The sequence below is a fragment of the Nycticebus coucang genome, chromosome X (assembly GCF_027406575.1).
Source record: "Nycticebus coucang isolate mNycCou1 chromosome X, mNycCou1.pri, whole genome shotgun sequence".
Taxonomy (NCBI): Eukaryota; Metazoa; Chordata; class Mammalia; order Primates; family Lorisidae; genus Nycticebus; species Nycticebus coucang.
The window spans coordinates 78,992,026-79,013,294 of NC_069804.1; the positions used below are offsets into that span (position 1 = coordinate 78,992,026).

At 39.6% G+C, this 21,269-nt stretch overlaps 1 pseudogene; it reads right to left on the reverse strand.

Annotated features, from left to right (window-relative positions):
- Positions 1-19,815: 19,815 nt before the first annotated feature.
- On the reverse strand, positions 19,816-20,850 carry LOC128577924 (dehydrodolichyl diphosphate synthase complex subunit NUS1-like; annotated as a pseudogene).
- Positions 20,851-21,269: the final 419 nt, after the last annotated feature.

Sequence of the window (21,269 nt, forward strand, 5' to 3'; positions counted from 1 at the left end):
GCAGATGCTGGCGTGGATGTGGAGAGAAGGGAACACTTTTACACTGCTGGTGGGACTGCAAACTAGTACAACCTTTCTGGAAGGAAGTATGGAGAATCCTCAAAGCACTCAAGCTAGACCTCCCATTTGATCCTGCAATCCCATTACTGGGCATCTACCCAGAAGGAAAGAAATCCTTTTATCATAAGGACACTTGTACTAGACTGTTTATTGCAGCTCAATTTACAGTCGCCAAAATGTGGAAACAGCCTAAATGCCCACCAACCCAGGAATGGATTAACAAGCTGTGGTATATGTATACCATGGAATACTATTCAGCCATTAAAAAAAATGGAGACTTTACATCCTTCGTATTAACCTGGATGGACGTGGAAGATATTATTCTTAGTAAAGCATCACAAGAATGGAGAAGCATGAATCCTATGTACTCAATTTTGATATGAGGACAATTAATGACAATTATGGTTATGGGGGGGGAAACAGAAAGAGGGAAGGAGGGAGGTGGGCGGGGCCTTGGTGTGTGTCACACTTTATGGGGGCAAGACATGATTGTAAGAGGGACTTTACCTAACAATTGCAATCAGTGTAACCTGGCTTATTGTACCCTCAATGAATCCCCAACAATAAAAAAAAAAAAAAAAAAAAAAAAAAAAAAAGACAAATATAGGCTCAAGGTGATGGGATGGTCATCTATACTCCAGGCAAAAGGGAAGCAGAAAAAAGCAGGCGTTGCAATCCCATTTGCAGATGCAATAGACTGTAAACCAACCAAAATAAGGAAGGATAAGGATGGATACTTCAAATTGGTAAAAGGTAATACTCAATATGATGAGATTTCAATTATTAATATTTATGCACCCAACCAGAACGCACCTCAATTTGAAAGAGAAACTCTAACATACGTGAGCAACTTGATTTCCTCCAGTTCCATACTAGTTGGAGATTTTAACACCCCTTTAGCAGTGCTGTATAGATCCTCCAAAAAGAAGCTAAGCAAAGAAATCTTAGATTTAAACTTAAAAATTCAACATCTGGACAGACATCTACAGAACATTTCATCCCAACAGAACTGAATACACATTCTTCTCATCAGCCCACGGAACATACTCCAAAATCGACCACATCCTGGACCAGCTAACTTTGGCAAATTTTTAAAAAATAGAAATCATCCCTTGCATCTTCTCAGACCATCATGGAATAAAGGTTGAATTCAATAACAACAGGAATCTGCATACCCATAAAAGAACATGGAAGCTAAATAACCTTATGCTGAAGGATAGATGGTTTACAGATGAGATTAAGAAGAAAATCACAAAATCATTGGAACAAAACAACAATCAAGACACAAATTACCAGAACCTCTGGGATACTGCAAAGGCAGTCCTAAGAGGGAAATTTATAGCACTGCAAGCCTTACTCAAGAAAACAGAAAGAGAGGAAGTTAATAACTTAATGGGACATCTCAAGCAACTGGAGAAGCAAGAACCACCCCAACCCCAAACCCAGCAGAACAAAAGAAATAATCAAAATCACAGCAGAGCTAAATGAAATTGAAAACAAAAGAATTATACAACAGATCAATAAATCCAAAAGTTGGTTTTTTGAACAGTTCAATAAAATAGATAAACCTTTGGCCAACCTAACCAGGGAAAAAAGAGTAAAATCTCTAATTTCATCAATCAGAAATGGTAATGATGAAATAACAACGGACTCCTCAGAAATTCAAAAAATCCTTAATGAATATTACAAGAAACTGTACTCTCAGAAATAAGAAAATCTGAAAGAAATTGACCAATACTTGGAAGTACACCACCTACCAAGACTTAGCCAGAATGAAGTGGAAATGTTGAACAGGCCTATATCAAGTTCTGAAATAGCATCAACTATACAAAATCTCCCTAAAAAGAAAAGCCCAGGACCAGATGGCTTTACGTCAGAATTCTACCAAACCTTTAAAGAAGAACTAGTACCTATACTATGAAACCTCTTCCAAAAACAGAAAAAGAAGGAATACTACCCAACACATTCTACGAAGCAAACATCACCTTGATCCCTAAACCAGGGAAAGACCCAACAAGAAAAGAAAATTATAGACCAGTATCACTAATGAATATTGATCCTAAAATACTCAATAACATCCTAACAAATAGAATAAAAAAACACATCAAAAAAAATATACACCATGACCAAGTGGGATTTATCCCAGGCTCTCAAGGCTGGTTCAATATACGTAAATCTATAAATGTAACTCAGCACATAAACAAACTAAAAAATAAAGACCATACGATCCTCTCAATTGATGCAGAGAAAGCTTGTGATAATATCCAGCATTCCTTCATGATCAGAACACTTAAGAAAATTGGTATAGAAGGGACATTTCTTAAACTAATAGAGGCCACCTACAACAAACCCACAGCCAATATTGTATTGAATGGAGTTAAATTGAAATCATTTCCACTTAGATCAGGAACCAGGCAAGGTTGCCAATTGTCTCCACTGCTCTTTAATATTGTAATGGAAGTTTTAGCCATTGCAATTAGGGAAGAAAAGGCGATCAAGGGTATCCACATAGGGTCAGATGAGATCAAACTTTCACTCTTTGCAGATGACATGATCGTATATCTGGAAAACACTAGGGATTCTACTACAAAACTTTTAGAAGTGATCAAGGAATACAGCAATGTCTCAGGCTACAAAATCAACACTCCTAAATCTGTAGCCTTTATATATACCAACAATAGCCAAGCCAAAAAAATAGTCAAGGACTCTATTCCTTTCACAGTAGTGCCAAAGAAGATGAAATATTTGGTAGTTTATCTAACAAAGGAAAGGATGTGAAAGATCTCTATAAAGAGAACTATGAAATTTGAATAAAAGAAATAGCTGAAGATGTTAACAAATGGAAAAACATACCATGCTCATGGCTGGGAAGAATCAACATTGTTAAAATGTCCATGCTACCCAAAGCAATATATACCTTCAACGCAATCCCTATTAAAGTTCCACTGTCATACTTTAAAGATTTTGAAAAAACAATACTTTGTTTTATATGGAATCAGAAAAAACCTCGAATAGCCAAGACATTACTCAAAAATAAAAAAAAAGCAGGAGGAATTATGCTACAAGACCTCAGACTATACTACAAACTGATAGTGATCAAAACAGCATGGTATTGGCACAAAAACAGAGAAGTAGGTGTCTGGAACAGAATAGAGAACCAAGAGATGAACCCAGCTACTTACTGTTATTTAATCTTTGACAAGCCAATTAAAAACATCCAGTGGGGAAAAGATTCCCTATTTAACAAATGGTGCTGGGTGAACTGGCTGGCAACCTGTAGAAGACTGAAACTGGATCCACACCTTTCACCACTAACCAAGATAGACTCTTACTGCATTAAAGACCTAAACTTAAGACATGAAACTATAAAAATACTAGAAGAGAGTGCAAGGAAAACCCTTGAAGAAATTGGTTTGGGTGAGTTTTTTATGAGAAGGACCCCCCGGGCGATTGAAGCGGCTTCAAAAATACACTTTTGGGACTTGATCAAACGAAAAATCTTCTCCACAGCCAAGAACACAGTAAGTAAAGCAAGCAAACAGCCCACAGAATAGGAGAAGATATTTGCTAGTTATGTCTCTGACAAAGGTTTAATAACCAGAATCCACAGAGAACTCAAACGCATTAGCAAGAAAAGAACAAGGGATACCATCACAGGCTGGGCAAGGAATTGAAAAGAAACTTCTCTGAAGAAGACAGGCGAGCGGCCTTCAGACATATGAAAATATGCTCATCATCTTTAATCATCAGATAAATGCAAATCAAAACTACTTTGAGATATCATCTAACTCCAGTGAGACTAGCCTACATCACAAAATCTCAAAACCAGAGATGTTGACGTGGATGTGGAGAAAAGGGAACACTTTTGCACTGCTGGTGGGAATGCAAACTAATACATTCCTTTGGGAAAGATATAGGGAGAACACTTAGCGATCTAAAAACAGATCTGCCATTCAATCCTGTAATTCCTCTGATGGGCATATACCCAGAAGATCAAAAACCACATCATAACAAAGATATTTGTACCAGAATGTTTATTGCAGCCCTATTCATAATTGCTAAGTAATGGAAGAAAGCCAGGTGCCCATCGATCCATGAATGGATTAACAAATTGTGGTATATGTACACCATGGAATACTATGCAGCCCTGAAGAAAGATGGAGACCTTACCTCCTTCATGTTTACATGGATGGAGCTGGAATATATTCTTCTCAGTAAAGTGTCTCAAGAAGAAAAAATATCCAATGTGTTCACCCCTACTATTAAACTAACTTAGGACCTTCACATGAAAGCTATAACCAAGTTACAACCTAAAAACGGGGGAAGGGGGAAAGCGTGGGGAGGGAGGGGGGAGGGGGTAGAGAGAGGGGGATTGAAAGGATCACACCTGAGGTGCATCTTACAGGGGTACATGTGAGCCTTGGAAAATGTGGAATGTAAATGTCTTGGCAAAGTAACTAGGAAAATGCCAGGAGGGCTATGTCAACTAATGAGATGAAAATGTGTCAAATATTCTATGAAACAAGTGTATGTTGCCCCATGATCATATTGATGTACACAGCTATGATTTAATAAAAAAAAAGATATGCCAAACTGAAAAAAATAAAAATAATAAAAATAAAATGTCTATACTACCCAAACCAATATATAATTTTAATGCAATTCCTATCAAAGCTCCCTTGTCATATTTTAAAGTGCAGGGAAAACTCTTGAAGGAATTGGCCTGGGTGAATATTTTATGAGGAGGACTCCCCAGGCAATTGGAGCAGTATCAAAAATACATTACTGGGACCTGATCAAACTAAAAAGCTTCTGCACAACCAAGGACATAGTAAATAAAGCAAGCAGACAGCCCTCAGAATGGGAGAAAATATATGCAGGTTATACCTCCAATAAAGGTTTAATAACCAGAATCCACAGAGAACACAAACATATTAGCAAGAAAAGAACAAGTGATCCCATCTCAGGGTGGGCAAAGGACTTGAAGAGAAACCTCTCTAAAGAAGACAGACGCACAATCTACAGACACATGAAAAAAAGCTCATCATCCTTAATCATCAGAGAAATGCAAATCAAAACTACTTTGAACTATCACCCAACCCCAGTAAGAGTAGCCCACATAACAAAATCCCAAAACCAGAGATGTCGGCGTGGATGTGGAGAAAAGGGCACACTTCTACACTGCTGGTAGGAATGCACACTAATACGTTCCTTGTGGAAGGATGTTTGGAGAATACTTAGAGATCTAAAAACAGACTTGCCATTGATCCTATATTTCCTTTACTAGATATATACCCGGAAGACCAAAAATCACAATATAACAAAGACATCTGTACCAGAATGTTTATTGTAGCCCAATTCATAATTGCTCAGTCATGGAAAAAGCCCAAGTGCCCATCGACCCACGAATGGACTAGCAAATTGTGGTACATGTATACCATGGAATATTATGCAGCCTTAAAGAAAGATGGAAACTTTACCTCTTTCATGGTTACATGGATGGAGCTGGTACATGTTCTTCTTAGCAAAGTATCTCAAGAATGGAAGAAAAAGTATCCAATGTACTCAGACCTACTATGAAGCTAATTTATAGCTTTTACATGAAGGCTATAACCCAACTATAGCACAAGAATATGGGGAAAGGGCCAAGGAAGGGGAAGGGAGCGGGGAAGTCAGGGTGGATGGAAGGCAATGGGTGGGGCCACACCTACAGTGCATCTTAGAATGGGTACAGGCAAAACCTACTAAATGCAGAATACAAATGTCTACATACATTAACTAAGAAAATGCCATGAAGGCTACGTTGAACAGTTTGATGAGAATATTTCAGACTGTATATAAAACCAGCACATTGCACCCCTTGATTGCACAAATGTACACAGCTATGATTTAACAATAAAAAAAATAAAAAATAATAAAACTAGTTTTGTCGGGGCGGAGCATGATGGCAGACAGGATGGACGTGTAGCCCACCTCTCCCAAGCCATCAGGTGAGAGAGAAGGCGGTCTGGACCTTCCCTGTGTGTGGATTATTGGAGTGGACAGACAGCTGGAGATGCCCAGCGAACTGGCGGATTGCTATATATGAGGGGTAATTTAAAATCATAGACTCTGTTGTAGAGATTCTTCCCTGCTCGGCCATGTCAGCCAGCAGGCCCCTCCCATACGGAGCTCAGCAGCGTGTAAATGCTGACAAAACCCAATTGACAAAAAATTATTCCTGAACTGAGGGAGGCAACCGAAAGGAGAGCCACTCAAAACCACGGGGAGCTGAGCAAACTGTTGGACAATTAAAGAGAAGGGATCCTGCCCGGGAAACAGACATTTTGAACTACCCAAAGGACGGGAACCTTTCCCCCAGGTGTTGGAGGGGGCTGGCGGTTTAGGCTGCGCGGCAAACTGGCGGGTGCCCATCCAAAAGGGAAACTCTGAACCATAAAACCCAGAATAAGTCCCCTGAACGCTCCAACCACGGGAACCGGCTTGAAGCCGTGGACCCGGCTTTGGCTGCTAAAGCCAGGAAGCTACTGAAGCCGCGGACCCGGCTTTGGCTGCTGAAACCGCGAATTTGGCTTCAGCCCCGGGAGCTAGCTACAGCAGATAAAACCGCAAGCCCGCCAACGACCACACAAACTCAGCACAACTCCCCCTACAGCCGATTGCCGTGACCAGTTTGCAGGAGAACCTAGGAACAGAGTGGAAAGACATGAGAAGCGTGGAAACCTGCACTGTGTGAAGGTGGGTCGCAAGTGCTGTCTGGAAAAGAACAGCCGAGGTTACACAATTCTTAGTTGACAAACTTTTGCAGAAATTCCAAAATGGCGATCGGCCATGGAAGGTGGTTACCATGGTAACAGTATAAATTGTAAATCAGGTATGAGCCTCGGAACCACTCACAGCGCCACCTGGTGTCAAGAAAGTATATTGCAGTATGAATATATTCCTACGAAACTTGATCCCTACAGCAGACATATAGATATATAGGTATATTTCTACACGCAAGAATATTTTTGTAGTTGTAAAGATTCCCTATTTTTCTAGTTGTAAAGATTCCCTATTTAACAAATGGTGCTGGGTGAACTGGCTGGCAACCTGTAGAAGACTGAAACTGGACCCACACCTCTCACCATTAACCAAGATAGACTCTCACTGGATTAAAGATTTAAACCTAAGACATGAAACTATAAAAATACTAGAAGAGCATGCAGGGAAAACCCTTGAAGAAATTGGGTTGGGCAAGTTTTTCATGAGAAGGATCCCCCAGGCAATTGAAGCTGCTTCAATAATACATTATTGGGACTTGATCAAACTAAAAAGCTTCTCCACAGCCAAGAACACAGTAAGTAAAGCAATAAACAGCCCTCAGAATGGGAAAAGATATTGGCAGGTTATGTCTGCGACAATGGTTTAATAACCAGAATCCACAGAGAACTCAAACGCATTAGCAAGAAAAGAACAAGGGATCCCATCGCAGGTTGGGCAAAGGACTTGAAGAGAAACTTCTCTGAAGAAGACAGGCGAGCAGCCTTCAGACATATGAAAAAATGCTCATCATCTTTAATCATCAGATAAATGCAAATCAAAACTACTTTGAGATATCATCTAACTCCAGTGAGACTAGCCTACATCACAAAATCCCAAGACCAGAGATGTTGGCATGGATGTGGAGAAAAGGGAACACTTTTGCACTGCTGGTGGGAATGCAAATTAAAACATTCCTTTTGGAAAGAGGTATGGAAAACACTTAGAGATCTAAAAATAGATCTGCCATTCAATCCTGTAATCCCTCTACTGGGCATACACCCAGAAGACCAAAAATCACATCATAACAAAGATATTTGTATTAGAATATTTATTGCAGCCCTATAATTGCTAAGTCATGGAAAAAGCCCAAGTGCCCATGGATCCATGAATGGATTAATAAATTGTGGTATATGTACACCATGGAATATTATGCAGCCTTAAAGAAAGATGGAGACTTTACCTCTTTCATGTTTACACGGATGGAGCTGGAACATATTCTTCTTAGTAAAGTGTCTCAAGAATGGAAGAAAAAGTACCCAATGTACTCACCCTTATTATGAAACTAATGTAGGACCTTCACATGAAAGCTATAACCCAGTTACAACCTAAGAATAGGGAGAAGGGGGAAAGGGAGGGAAGGGAGGGGGGAGGTAGGTGGAGGGAGGGGAATTAATGGGATTGCACCTGCGGTGTATCTTACAAGGGAATATGTGAATCCTAGTTGTGGAATGTAAAGGTCTTAGCAAAATAACTAAGAAAATGCCACGAAAGCTATGTTAACTAGTGTGATGAAAATGTGTCAAACGGTCTATGAACCAAGTGTATAGTACCCCATGATCATACTAATGTACACAGCTATGATTTAATAAATAAATAAATAAGAAAAAATAATAAAACTAGTTTCGTATCATAAAAAATATATATAAATAAATAAACAAATGAGACTTAAGCTCAAAAGCTTCTGCACAGCTAAGGACACAACAAGTAAAGCAAAAAGGTAGCCTTCAGAATGGGAAAAGATATTTGCAGTGTATGAATCTGACAAAGGGTTGATAACTAGAATCTAAAGAGAGCTCAAATTAATCAACAAAAGAAAGAGCTAACAATCCCATCTGTCACTGGGCAAGAGATATGAACCTTCTCTAATGAAGACAGACAAATGGCTAACAAACATTTGAAAAAATGCTCATCATCTGTGAGCATCAGAGAAATGGAAATCAAAACCACCCAGAGATATCACGTAACCCTGTTGAGAATAGCCCACATCACAAAGTCTCAAAGCTGCAGATAGCTGGCATGGATGTGGAGAGAAAGGGACATTTTTACACTGTTGATGGAACTGCAAACTAATACATCTTCTTCGTTTGTTTTTTTGATTTGTTTGTTTGTTTTTTGTTTGTTTGTTTTTGTCCACGAAAAGAATATATTCTTTTATTGGTTTTTGTTCATACATTGTTACGTTTCAACTTTCAATAATGAAATTCAATAAATTTGATTCCTTAATCATAAAACCTTGCTTTACACATTATTTATATGTTGCCAAAGTCCATACAAAACATCACAAGGATCTGAATGACTCTATGCACAGTACCATCACACTGAAGGATGGAACTAGCTAATCAAGTAACATACATTCAAAGATTAAACTGTAGATATGCACAGTGTATTTGGCATTGTTCATTAATAGTGTAACACTTTTCTCTTTAAGACTTGCATCCTTAAGCCTTAGTCACAATATACCAGGATCTGCTATTCACATTAAAACCAGCTTTTCAACATTTTAACAGTCATCAATGGGTCGTAAAAAACAAAATATGAGAACTGGGAATGGAACTCAAATCCCCTAATTTCTTGCTATGCGCTAAGCTGTCATCCAGAAAGTAGGTATAATCTAGCAATTTTTCAATTTTGAGGAGTATCAAAAAGAAACAATTTAAAGGCAATATCCTTCAATAAACATAAAGACATATACTTTTCTTTAAAATTATCAGTTCTGGCTCAGCACCCGTAGCACAGTGGTTAAGGCGTCAGCCACATGCACTGAGGCTGGAGAGTTCAAGCCCACCTGGGCTAGCTAAACAACAATGACAACTACAACCAAAAAATGTCTGGGCATTGTGGCAGGTGCCTGTGCTCCAAGCTGCTTGGAAGGCTGAGGCAAGAGAATCACTTAAGCACAAGAGTTTGAGTTTGAGGTTGCTGGGAACTGAAACCCCATGGCACTCTACCGAGGGCAACAAAATCTGTCTCAAAAAAAATTAAAAAATAGCCAGGCATTGTGGTGGGCACCTGCAGTCCCAGCTACTTGGGAGGCTGAGGCAGGAGAATCACTTAAGCCCAAGAGTTGGAGGTTGCTGTGAGCATGACACCACAGCACTCCACGGAGGGTGACATATTGAAACTCTGTTTCAAAAAAATAAAATGATTAGTTCTTCCTGGGAGGTTGAAGTGAGCCCTGGAGATGCACAAATTGTGATAATTTTGGCAGGAGTTATAGAACACCCAATGCATTCCCAATGCATTCGAGTTGTAGAGACTGTACTACCAGTTGAGCTCATGTATAGAAGGTTCTCAAATGAATATATCTAAATTCAAAACCCTTAGCAACTGGTTTTAAGAGTCTCCTCCTAGGACATCAAGAGATTCAGATCATAGGCTACAGATGTACTTTTAATGTATACACTTACGAAATGAAAGGAAAAAATAAAAGGACAAATATCCAAATATCAAACCTTTAGTGACAGGTTATATTCTAGAGGTTAATTTATTTGACTAAATTCATTTTTTAAAATATTTATTAAATATCACCACCTCAGCTTGGCACATTAAATTTAATTCATTAAACTATACATATTCTAGAATATAAAAGACATTTATACCTATCATGTTAATAAAAGGCATAAATTCAGTCTTAAACCAAAAAAAGCTTCAATATAACATAAGTTACAGTAAAAGAAAATAGAAATCAGAAATTCTCCAATAAAGATATGCTTCACATAAAACCTTTAGCAATGGGGGGGAGGAGACAAGATGGCTGACTGAAGCCAGCTTTCCACAGAGGCTCCCGTCCAGAAGGAGCATTAAAAGATAGAAATTTAGCAGGTAAGTGGCGGAATAGAGCTGCGCAAAGAGAGAAGATTGAAGAACGCACATCAACACTGCTGAGGGGAGCTGTGACCCCAAGGATACAAACAAAAGGTACAAAATCCATCACCAAGTGGACAGGAGTACCCTGCCCCATGAGAACCACTCAGAGTACCCCATAAACAAATGAGGAAAGTTCAAAAGTCCTCCAATTATATTCCATGGGAGAGACCCTCTAAAAACTGGACCTAATTCACCTACTAGGGTGCCATGGCTCTCCTGCCAGGCATAAAACTGTATAATACTGTATATATTCTATACCTGCGATTCTGAGCTCCCAGCACTCTCCTCCACTCTCACTCTGAGGTCTGGAAGCCTGTCACTCAGGAGTCCAGATTCTTGAGTATTTTCTCAAGAAGTGTGGACAGGGCATGGACTGCTGCTGGTCAGTGTTGATTCAGTGGCATGGGAGTGAGGAGAGGACAGTCGGCTGAGAGGGAACCATGCAGGAGCAACCGTTTTTGGCAACACTAGGGCTCAACCCTGGATATTCCGGAGTCATACCCCCATCTCTCTGGGCAACCAGAGGAAGCCAAGCATCTTCTCAGGTGGCAACCACCAGCGGAACAGATCTGGTACAGAAATGCAGGCCCCCATGAATAAAGGGTTTGCCTGAGGCAGTACCAGCCTGGGTGGAGCACGGGGACTAGAAAACACACACTCAGAGACAGCAGTTTCCCAGGGTGGAGCTGACTCAGAGGATTGCTTTCCTGAGCCTAAGACGCACCCGCCCCTCAGGGGATCATCAGCCTAAACAAAGCAGGGCAGGCAGAGGCTGGAACTGACAGGTAGCCATGCTACAAATACAAACTACAGCTGAGACCAGACAGCAGCACAAACAGGGCCTGAGGCACAGGTTCTGGGAACTCAAAACAGCTTCTCTTCTGCAGGGGAAGTTATCAGGGACAGAAATAAATTCCACAAAGTTGTTCTGTTCTGTCAGTAACATCAATCAGGGGCAGGGCTGGAACTGAGTGAACAGCCCCAGCCTCCATTAAGCACCCAAGGTTGTCAGGCCTCACCTCCCCCTGCCAGATAGTGGCAGAGAGCAGTGGCCAGGCTGAGGAGACATAGATATCCTTGTGATTCAGGCAGGTGCAAACCCCTGGAGTATCTGCTCATTGGAAGCAACTGGTAGGGATATCAGTGACTGGGTGTAACAGAGTTGCAAGGTGGGGAAGGAGGCATCAACCTTCCCAGACTAATCCATTTGCTGGGTGGGTCCTCCTGACCTCACAGAGCACTGGAGCAAGTCATATTCGAGTTGTCAGCGGACCCCTGCGATCTAGTTGCCAGAGACTTTTAAACTCTCCCACCTGAGACAGGTGCTGCCTGAGACAATTGATTTGGACCTTTTGAACTGAGCCAATTGCCCAAGGACAATCCAAGTGGTACCCTGGATGTGTGGTTGTAGGAAGGTTTAATTTTTCTTTTCCAATTGTTGCCTGTGGGGGGCGGGGTGACTTAATTGGTGGTATTTTTCCACAGCTGAGACTTTAACCCAGAGTAACTGTTTCACTAGGGTTGGACAGAGACCAGCTCAAAATAAGACAAAGCCACTTAGCCCCACCACACCAAGCAGGTCCCCACTTTCTCAGGCCATGGCATTGTATGGGTCCAGAGCAAAACTCCAGGGGAAAAGGTAAAGACACCAGTCCCAGCTTTTGGGCAAAGGACTAGTTAATCACTACTCCTGGAACCCCGAAATCAACTTTTTTTTATCCACTCATCTAGTCAAATGGTATAAAGTAATCATGGAAAAGAATCAGCGGAAATACTCTGGTAACTTGAATAACCAGAGTAGATCAATCCCCCCCAAGGAACATATAGCAGATGTAACTGAAGATCCCATTCATAAACAGATGGCGGAGATGTCAGAAATCGAATTCAGAATCTGAATTGCAAACAAGATTAATAGAATGGAGACAAGGTTGGAATTATAAATTCGAGGAGCAATTCAAAAGTTGTGTCAAGAATTCAACGAATTTAAAGACAAAACCACCAGAGATTTTGACACGTTGAAGTAAGAATTTCTAGCCCTCAAAGATCTGAAAAATATAGTAGAATCCCTCAGTAACAGAATTGAGCAAGCAGAAGAAAGGATTTCTGACATTGAAGACAAAGCTTTTGAAAGCGCCCAAACTTTCAAAGAGGAAGAGAAATGGACAGCAAAATGGATTATTCTCACAGAGAACTCTGGGACAATTCAAAGAAGGCTAATATCCACCTCACTGCAATCCCTGAAAGTGATGAAGCGGCTTAGCAAGGCACAGAGGCTCTTCTCCATGAAATTATGAAAGAGAATTTTCCAGACATAACAAGAGATTCTGAAATTCAGATAGCAGATAGTTTCAGAACCCCAGCACTACTAAACCAGAATAAGACAGCCACCAGGCACATCACAATTAACTTCACTAAAGTTAATAAGAAGGAGAAAATTCTGAAAGCAGCCAGACATAAGAAAACCATAACCTACAAAGGGAAGAATATTACAATGCCTGCAGATCTTTCTGCTGAAACCTTTCAAGCTAGAAGAGGGTCATCATCGACTTTTAATCTCCTAAACCAAAATAATTTTCAACCCCGGATCCTGTATCCAGCTAAACTCAGTTTCAGTTATGATGGAGAAATTAAATACTTTAATGACATTCACATGTTGAAGAAATTTGCCATAACCAAACCAGCTCTTCAGGATATTCTCAGACCTATCCTCCACAATGACCAGGACAATCATCTACAACAAAAGTAAACTCACTCAGAAACTTTTGATCAAACTCCAACTTCCACAGTGGCAAAAGGATTAAAAGTGTCCACTGGACTTTCGAAACTCGATACCCAAAATTTTACCAGGCTTATCAATATTCTCCATTAATGCGAATGGCTTAAACTGTCCTCTAAAGAGGCACAGGTTGGCTGACTGCATACAAAAAAAATCAGGCCAAATATTTGATGCAACAAGAATCTCATCTTACCTTAAAAGATAAATACAGACTCAGGGTGAAAGGATGGTCGTCCATATTTCAGGCAAATGGAAGTCAGAAAAAAGCAGGTGTTGCAATTCTATTTGTCGATACAATAGGCTTTAAACCAACAAAAGTAAGGAAGGATAAGAATAATCACTTCATATTTGTTAAGGGTAATACTCAATATGATGAGATTTCAATTCTTAATATTTTATCACCCAACCAGAATGCGCCTCAATTTATAAGAGAAACTCTAACAAACATGAGCAACTTGATTTCCTCCAGCTCCACAATAGTCAGAGATTTTAACACTCCTTTGGCAGTGATAGACAGATCCTCCAATAAGAAGCTGAGCAAAGAAATTTTAGACATAACCCTAAACATCCAACATTTGGATTTAACAGACATCTACAGAACATTTCATCCCAACAAAACTGAATACACATACTTCTCATCAGCCCATGGAACATACTCCAAAATCGATCACATCTTAGGTCACAACTCTAACCTCAGTAAATCTAAAGGAATAGAAATTATTCCTTGCATCTTCTCGGACCATCATGGAATAAAACTTGAACTCACTAACAACAGGAATCTGCATACTCATACAAAAACATGGAAGTTAAATAACCTTATGCTGAATGATAGCTGGGTCAGAGATGAGATTAAGAAGGAAATTACCAAATTTTGGAACAAAACAACAACGAAGACACAAACTATCAGAAATATTGGGATACCGCAAAGGCAGTCCTAAGAGGAAAATTTATAGCACTGCAAGCCTTCGTCAAGGGATCAGAAAGAGAGGAAGTTAACAACTTAATGGGACATCTCAAGCAGCTGGAAAAGGAAGAACATTCCAACCCCAAACCCACTAGAAGGAAAGAAATAACCAAAATTAGAGCAGAATTAATGAAATTGAAAAAAAAAAGAATTATACAACAGATCAATAAATCAAAAAGTCGGTTTTTTTAAAAGGTCAATAAAATAAATAAACCTTTGGCTAACATAACCAGGAACAAAAGACTAAATCACTAATTTCATCAATCAAAAATGACAAAGACGAAATAACAACAGATTCCTCAGAACTTAAAAAATTCCTTAGAATATTACAAGAAAATTTATTCTCAGAAATATGAAAATCTGAAGGAAATTGACCAATACTTGGAAGCACGTCACCTTCCAAAACTTAGCCAGAATCAAGTGGAAATGCTGAACAGGCCAATATCAAGTTCTGAAATAGCATCAACCATACAAAATCTCCCTAAAAAGAAAAGCCCGGAACCAGATGGCTTCACATCAGAATTCTACCAAATCTTTTAAGAGGAACTAGTACCTATATTACTCAACCTGTTCCAAAGTATAGAAAAAGAAGGAATACTACCCAAAACATTCTATGAAGCAAACATCACCCTAATCCCCAAACCAGGAAAAGACCCAACAAGAAAAGAAACTTATAGAAAAATATCACTAATGAATATAGATGCAAAAATATTCAACAAGATCCTAACAAACAGAATCCAGCAACACATCAAACAAATTATACATCAGGACCAAGTGCAGTTTATTCCAGGGTCTCAAGGCTGGTTCAATATACGTAAATCTATAAATACAATTCAGCACATAAATTAAAAAACAAAGACCATATGATTCTCTCAATTGATGCAGAAAAGCTTTTGATAATATCCAGCATCCCTTCATGATTAGAACACTTAAGAAAATTGGTATAGAAAGGACATTTCTTAAACTGATAGAGGCCATCTACAGCAAACCCACAGCCAATATCGCATTGAATGGAATTAAATTGAAATCATTTCCACTCAGATCAGGAACCAGGCAAGGTTGCCAATTCTCTCCACTGTTCTTTAACATTATAATGGAAGTTTTAGCCATCACAATAAGGGAAGAAAAGGTGATCAAGGGTATCCATATATGGTCAGAAGAGATCAAACTTTTGCTCTTCACAGATGATATGGTTGTATATCTGGAAAACACCAGGGATTCTACGACAAAACTCTTAGAAGTGATCAAGGAATACAGCAGCATCTCAGGCTACAAAATCAACATTCATAAATTGGTAGCCTTTATATATACCAACAATAGTTAAGCTGAAAAACAGTCAAGGACTTTATTCTATTCACAGTAGAGCCAAAGAAGATGAAATATTTGGGCATTTATCTAACAAAGGACGTGAAAGATCTCTATAAAGAGAACTATAAAACTCATGGCTGGGAAGAATCAACATTGTTAAAATGTCCACAGTACCCAAAGCAATATATAATTTTAATGCAGTCCCTGTTAAAGCTCCACTGTCATACTTTAAAGATCATGAAAAAAAATACTTCGTTTTATATGGAATCAGAAAAAACCTCTAATAGCCAAGACATTACTCAGAAATAAAAACAAAGCAGGAGGAATTATGCTACCAGACCTCAGACTATACTATAAATTGATAGTGATCAAAACAGCATGGTACTGGCACAAAAACAGAGAGGTAGATGTATGGAACAGAATAGAGAACCAAGAGGTGAACCCATTTAGTTAGTTTTATTTGATCTATGGCAAGCCAATTAAAAACATTCAGTGGAGAAAGATTCCCTATTTAACAAATGGTGCTGGGTGAACTGGCTGGAAACCTGTAGAAGACTAAAACTGGACCCACACCTTTCACCATTAACTAAGATAGACTCTCACTGGATCAAAGATTTAAACGTAACACATGAGACTATAAAAATACTAGAAGAGAGTGCAGGGAAAACCCTTGAAGAAATCGGTCTGGGTGAGTATTTTATGAGGAGGACCCCCCAGGTAATTGAACCAGCTTCAAAAATACACTACTGGGACCTGAACAAACTAAAAAGCTTCTACACAGCCAAGAACACAGTAAGTAAAGCAAGCAGACGGCCCTCAGAATGGGAGAAGATATTTGCAGGTTATGTCTCTGACAAAGGTTTAATAACCAGAATCCACAGAGAACTCAAACGTATAAGCAAGAAAAGAACGAGTGATCCCATCGCAGGCTGGGCAAGGGACTTGAAGAGAAACTTCTCTGAAGACAGGTGTACGGCCTACAGACATATGAAAAAATGCTCATCATCCTTAATCATCAGAAATATGCAAATCAAAACTACTTTGAGGTATCATCTAACTCCAGTAAGATTAGCCCATATCACAAAATCCCAAGACCAGAGATGTTGCTGTGGATTTGGAGAAAAGGGAACACTTCTACACTGCTGGTGGGAATGCAAATTAATACATTCCTTTTGGAAAGATGTGTGGAGAACACTTAGAGATCTAAAAACAGATCAGCCATTCAGTCCTATAATTCCTCTACTAGGTATATACCCAGAAGACCAAAAATCATATTATAACAAAGATATTTGTACCAGAATGTTTATTGCAGCCCAATTCATAATTGCTAAGTCATGGAAAAAGCCCAAGTGCCCATCGATCCATGAATGGATTAATAAATTGTGGTATATGTACACCATGGAATATTATGCAGCCTTAAAGAAAGATGGAGACTTTACCTCTTCCATGTTTACATATAAGGAGCTGGAACATATTCTTCTTAGTAAAGTATATCAAGAATGGAAGAAAAAGTACCCAATGTACTCAGCTCTACTATGAAACTAATTTATGGCTTTCACATGAAAGCTATAACCCAGTTATAACCTAAGAATAGGGGGAAGGGGGAAGGAGGGGGAAGATGAGCGGAGGAAGGGTGATAGGTGGGATTACACCTGTGGTGCATCTTACAAGGGTACATGTGAAACTTAGTAAATGTAGAATAGAAATGTCTTAACACAATAACTAAGAAAATGCCAGGAAGGCTATGTTAACCAGTGTGATGAAAATATGTCAAATGGTATATAAAACCAGTGTATGGTGCCCCATGATTGCATTAATGTACACAAGCTATGATTTAATAAAAAAAACTTTTTTTTTTTTTTTTTTTTTTTTTTATAGAGACAGAGTCTCACTTTATGGCCCTTGGTAGAGTGCCGTGGCATCACACAGCTCACAGCAACCTCCAGCTCCTGGGCTTAAGCGATTCTCCTGCCTCAGCCTCCCGAGTAGCTGGGACTACAGGCGCCCGCCACAACGCCCAGCTATTTTTTTTTTTTTGTTGTTGTTGTTGCAGTTTGGCCGGGGCTGGGTTTGAACCCGCCACCCTCGGCATATGGGGCCGGCGCCCTACTCACTGAGCCACAGGCGCCGCCCTAATAAAAAAAAACTTTTAGCAATAAATTAAGACAACAAAAACCAAGTCTTTTTTTTTCCAATGAATAAAAAAAACAAGTCTTAAAACATACAAGGGACTATTAAATACAAATTAATATCACTAGACCAAAATTTAAATTTAATCATTTTTATTTTAAATGTATTTTTAAATCATAAATGGGGTTTTATAATCCAAAATTGAAATATTTACCCTTCATAGCTGCAGAATTTGACAAGCAATTGTAGAACATGCTTTCCAAATTCAGCCTTCTTTGCTTTCAGACTTCTGAAAAATCTGTCATTTGAAGTACTCCATTCTAAATGTATATTTTTTTTTTTAAGACACTCTCTATGTCACCTTCAGTAGAGGTCCGTGGTGTCACAGCTCACAGCAGCCTCCAACTCTTGGGCTTAATTTGTTCTCTTGCCTCAGCCTCCCAAGTACCTGGGACTACAGGCACCTGCCACAACGCCCCAGCTATTTTTTTGTTGCAGTTGTCATTGTTGTTTAGATGGCACAGGCTGGGTTTGAATCCACCAGCCTCAGTGCATGTGGCCAGCACCATAACCACTGTGCTATGGTGCAGTGTATGTATGGAAATGAACTTATAAATTGGAGAAAATGATGGTCTAAATGTATAATTTTACATCTATCATACACTTGCTGTCAAGAGTTTTCTGAAAACAGTCTACAAAATATAAAAAATGGTTTCTACCCACAAATCAGGAGTGAAGGAAGAAATATTAAACATATATCAAGAAATTATTTATTCATTTAAAAAATAACAGAACTAGTGCTGTTCTCTGTCATAAAAGAGAACATGTAAAATTGAATTATTTTTATAGACTTTGGTAATATTTTATTCCCTACACAGGCCTCAATCCTACTTAAAGATCTTTAATGCAAAGTAACCATCAGATTTACTGAGTAAAAATCCCAGGTATTAACATGCTCCTAAATGTGTTATTCCAAAGAGGAACAGGTTACTTTGAGGAAAAGAGCTGCCATGGTAACTTCCTGAAATACTTATTTTAAATAAAAATAGCTAATGAAAATCTTTTTTAAACCAACTTTGGCTATTATATAGCATACTGCCCACCAAACAAAAAAGGAAATGAAAACATCCTTTCCTTTTATCGGAAATTTTCCACTTTTACTTTTAAAAATATAGCTTATTCACTTTTGAGGGTTTTTTATTTTTACTAATTCTATATTTAGATTTCTAAAATTCTCCATTTCAATATAGTAAGAGTTCTTTTTCAAATGTTCTTTATAACCCAGAACACTGACACCAGAACAACATTCTCAAAAACATAGTTTGACTATAATGAAGTAAGAATGAAAATGTATGGATATCTGAATACAAGTATTCCCTCTGCTCTAAAGATGAGAGCAAACTTTTAACACATGAGCAACACAGAACTCCATTCCTCTGGAGCCCCCTCAAACTCAGAATGCTTCCATTTAATAAGTCAATATGTTAGTCTTAAAAATTAAAGTTTCGTCACTAGAAAGGACTGAACAAAAATTATTCCCCTCCAGAACAGCCAAAACAGCTCTAATCAGCCCTTCTTCTCCCCACAAAAATAGGGAAGTAGTTAGGGCTGAAGATTTTAAATATGAAATATCAGGTTCTAAAACAATGCTATTTGCTCAAGGCAATAGATCTTTATATTTCCTTCTCCAATCTTTCCCCCATTTATAAGTTCATTTCCATACATACACACATGCACACATACAAGCACACAAGCATTCACTCTTAAGTAAGATGCTTTTTGTGTTTGTTGATAAATTATGATTATAAACTAGGTATATTCAGAGTTTCATAGGTGCTTTGTAAACATCAGTCACTTGGGTCCTTTTCTCCAAAACCTAAAATCAAATTATGCAACCAAGAATCCACTACTTTCCCACATGCTGTTCACAGGCTGCATGCTGACGAAGGGCAGAGAAAAAGTCCTCATAACTGATGTTTAGGGAAGATAGCCCAATGTGCTGTCCACAGAATCAAACTTCAATACTGAATCTGGATCAGTTAAACTGTCTAATATAGCTACATCCAAATCTGTGAGTCTTCTTTGCTGCTGGGCTACTAATTGGCACAAAAGTCCTGAGCAACTCTCACAGTACTGCTTTTCCATCTTCTGGGGACAGCCCCTTGACTGCTGAATGGCAATTTAAAATTTAATCATCTTTGTCATTACTATTTGCAAACTCTAGTGAGTATTTTGAATAATCTAGGCCCAGAAGTTCCTGCTGTTGTTTTAAAATTTCATCCATTAATCTGGAATTATTTCTTTTGAAAATACCTTGGTGGTCATAGACGCAAACGTAGGAGATTCCCACGGCCATACACCACACCACTGGGCTCCCGACGTCAGAGAAGCGGGGTTCCTGCTCCTCCTCTGTGATCACCAGGCCCATGTGCACAGGCAGCTTCTCCTGGAAACAGCCGTCCGCGTGCCAGCGCAGCCGGGGATGGGCGGCAACCCGGCCCCGGCCCCGGCCCCAGTGCGGGTGCTGGTTGTGAAGGCGCTTTCCGCCGATGGCCACGGGCTTGCAGATCGTGAAGCGGAGTGGCGATAGGACCCCAGCAGAGGCAGGGCGGCAGCAGTGCCGCTAGATCCAGTTCCAGGTACCGAACCGAACCAAACCAAAGGCAAAACACCAAACGGAAAGTGAGGAGGTCACAGTGCTGTGCAGGCAGAGCAGCGAGTGCAGCACTCGCCACACCAGGTCTTACAGCCTCGTCACACTTTGTAGAGCTCTGGGGCCCTCACCTCCCTCCTGCCCACACCCGCAGTGCAGAAGTCTTCCTATCCACCCCTGCAGCCAGTGCGGGCCATAGCTCTCCATAGTCACCCCAGCACTGGAACACCTTTCCACTGCCAACACTTTGCCTCCAGGCCACCATCTTCCTCCTCCTCTGGCAGCCATGTCAATTTGTCCCCTTTGAAAAGAAGTATGGAGAAACCTCAAGGAACTCAAATTAGACCTCCTATTTGATCGTGCAATCCCATTACTAGGTATCTACCCAGAAGAAAAAAAAAATCATTTTATCATAGAGACATTTGCACTAGACTGTTCATCCCAGCTCAATTTACAATCACCAAAATGTGGAAAACACCCTAAATGCCCACCAACCCAGGAATGGATTAACAAGCTCTGGTATGTATCTGTATACCATGGAATACTACTCAGCCATTTAAAAAGATGATGGAGACTTTACATGTTTTGTATTAGCGTGGATAGAGTTAGAGCACATTCTTCTTGGTAAAGTATCACAAGAATGGAGAAGCAAAAACCCAAAGTACTGGGCGGCACCTGTGGCTCAAAGGAGTAGGGCCACGGCCATA